This window comes from Cheilinus undulatus, linkage group 14, assembly GCF_018320785.1.
Source record: "Cheilinus undulatus linkage group 14, ASM1832078v1, whole genome shotgun sequence".
In the NCBI taxonomy this organism is placed as follows: Eukaryota; Metazoa; Chordata; class Actinopteri; order Labriformes; family Labridae; genus Cheilinus; species Cheilinus undulatus.
Window position 1 is genome coordinate 7,171,944 of NC_054878.1, and position 3,340 is coordinate 7,175,283.

Consider the following 3,340-nt stretch of genomic DNA (forward strand, 5'->3'; position numbering starts at 1 on the left):
GTTTTAAGGGCCCTAAGCGTGAGTTTTTCTGGAGCGACCCCAGAGGGTTAAATTATTATGAAATTCTGATTAAATTCTGTCTTTTCCCCTCAAATAAAACAAGAAAATAAATCACAAAAAAACTACCTAACAATGACCTTACTCTAATGTGTTATCAAGTAAATTTGTAATCAAAAACATGCCATAATGTTATTGTTGGCAGTTCCATTTGAACCATCACTTTCCTTTCACATATTTGAGACATTTTTGTCCAAACTCTGGCTGAATAGTGATAAAAGTGAAATGAAAGGAAACAGAAGCAGTCTAAAAACAGAGTTGTGGGTTGATGTGTCCCGTATGTTAATAATTCATTAAGTTTACCATTCTCACAGCTCAATAATAAATAGCTAAAGAACATTTTGGCTGCTCCGCTGTCATCTCCTAAAAAAGCTCCTCGTTTTTATCTGTGAGAGGACGAGGAGTGAAGAGAAGGAAAACATCTTGATTCCTCCGTCGCAGAAGCCTCACCCCATGTTGAGCTGCAGAATGGAGCGGTGGCATCATTCCATGCATTATTCAGGAGTGTAAATTAACCCTGAGTTGGGATAGTCCATCAATCAAGGGGGGCTGCCATAACAGCGTGTCGGCTGGGGGCAGGCAGGAGGAGAGAGGAGTGGGGGTGGGATGCTGGGATTGGTGGGTTGGTTGGTGTAGCTGGTGGTCTGTCAGATGGAGTGTAATGGAGAGGGAGTCACCACTAGAATTAGCCTCCCACTACTTCAACAGGTGGCTCTGACAGCCATGCGTGGCATGTGGACGGGCTCAGGCAGAGGCGCTGCGGGCGGATCGAACCAAATGCCGTCTGAGCCTGGTGAGAGCTAAACAACCAGTGGAGAGGGATTTTAGGCTTAAGGTGTTTACACTCTGGAAAAATAGTTTCAAATCGTGTCCATTTTTAACGCTTTCTCACCCTTTAGACCTCAAATACCAAAGTTTAGTTAGAGTCCAAACTACTGATGCATGTGACCATCTCCTGCTCCTTTACTCTACAACACTGAAGAAGAAATACCCTCCCAGTGAGTGCTCTCATACTGTGCTATTGGCATCATGTGGAGCTGAGCACTAAAGAATGTGATCTGTGAAGCAGCAGAACTGATGTCACACCCTTTCTGCTAACCAAAAACACTAGAAGGCCCCAGATTGTTGAGAGGACGTCCTGATTGTTTTCATCATTAGAGGCCTAAAAGAAAATCTTAAAAAAAAAATATCTATAAGGTTGGCACAGTGTTGTCTCTCATCAGAGCTGCCAAACATGATGTCTTTTTCTAATAAAATATTCAATTTAAACCAGAGAAGGCCATAAAAAGTCTTAAAAAGTCTTACGTTTGGATTACTGCTGAGGTCAGCCCTCCACATGGGTCTGTATGTGACTGACTGACTGACTGAGTGACTGACTGAGTGACTCTACTTTCAGAGCCATACATACTGAGTTGCGCTATGGGTAGAGTTTAGTTGTACTCAAAGCTGTGAGTAATGGCTGCCTCCACAGCTGTGATTACCTAGCTTTAGTACTGTGCACCACCATACTAACTCTGTAATCAAACATTTTGACAAGGAACATTTATTGATGTGTTTTTGTGACTAAAATAAGACAACCCCAAAATTAAGACAGTCAAAATGCTAACAATACCTTGATCTATGAGCCCCTGATGGATTATGACAGCAAACAGTAGTACCAATGGCATTCCTTTGCTCTGCTATCTGCAGAGATGAGCTGTCAGGGTCTCCCCTCTTTGCTGCACGGAGCATCGTTCTCATCCTGACAAGGGGCAGAGCAAGTGGGAGCAAGGGCAAACCAAGGCTTTCCTGAGATCTGAATTGACTCTACTAACTTTGATATCCTAAAGATGGGGGATATGATGCTGATATTTTCCTGTATGTGTCCTTCACTGGAAACAGTTTAGACACCCCTGGATTAGAGGCATTAAATGCACCAGAAATTTTTTAAATTTGAGCATTCATGATCAAAACATTCCTTCACCCTTGACCAGGGGTTCTCAACCGTTTCAGCCAGCGACGCCCAAAATAAAGGTGTCTGAGACCCTCACTGTACCTGAAGATGGTTAAACACAGCCATTCACATTCAAGAATAGTCATGTGCAGACAAGGCCACCCGTAAGGGGGGAAGAGGAGAGCTGTTGGGCCCATCCAAAGTGTGGGTCCATGGAGGTCAGCAAAGTCATGGTCAATTTTTCTATTCATTTGTGTGTTATAGTATATAGCCTTCTTAAAAATGTAATTACTTTTTATTAAAACAGAATTGCAATTGGTTAAAATTTCTAAAATGGGATAGGTATGGCAAAGCTGGTCCCGATGCCTCCTGGACGCCTCCCTGGTGAGGTGTTCCGGGCATGTCCCACCGGGAGGAGGCCCTGGGGAAGACCCAGGAGATGCTGGAGAGACTATGTCTCTCGGCTGGCCTGGGAACTCCTCTGGATCCCCCTGGAAGAGCTGGACGAAGTGGCCGAGGAGAGGGAAGTCTGGGCTTTCCTGCTTAAGCTGCTGTCCCCCCGACCTTACCTTGGATAAGCGGAAGAAGATGGATGGATGTATGAATGCTGGGAGAAACTGTTAAAAACAGATTAACATTTGACAAAATTGACATAAAGTTGCGAGAATGGGTAAAAAAATGTGCAAAATTGATCAAAAGTGGCAAATAAATGGTCTGGGTGGTTTCAAAGGGCACAAATAAATACTTTCCATATTAGAATCCAATAATATTTTTTGCACACTTTAAGCCAGGACGCTAGCCCCAATGCTACTGATCCAACACACATGCACTGATATCATCAATCAATCACAATGGAGGAGGGCCCATTCTCTGGGTTTTTCACAGGATCTTTTCACAGATTTTATAAACATTACTTTGATTTAAACATGGATCTCACCAAATTGCCATGTTTTTATTTTACATTTAACTTATTTGATGCATTTTCATAAAAAAGCGTAAAATTTACTGTTTGAAATCATTTAAGGCACCTAACAATCCCCTTTCAGCCTCTTGCGACCCCCAGTGGGGCCCGGACCCCCAGGTTGAAAACCACTACCCTTGACCACTTGATGTGTAATAAACAGTCCACTAAATCAGAGGAGTCAGTCCCGGTCTGGTGTAGAGAGAAGTTTTACACTGCCTCTCTGTTTTGACTGTGCAAAAATGACTTCAATTTTTCTTGCTTCCAGTGTTTAAAAAAAGGTCTTTAACTGTCTTTAATTTGATTTTTAAAAGGGTGACAGAACTCTGAATATTGTCAGAAAAATGGCACAGGGGTTAGCGCTGTTGCTTCACAGGTTGCTTTTCTCT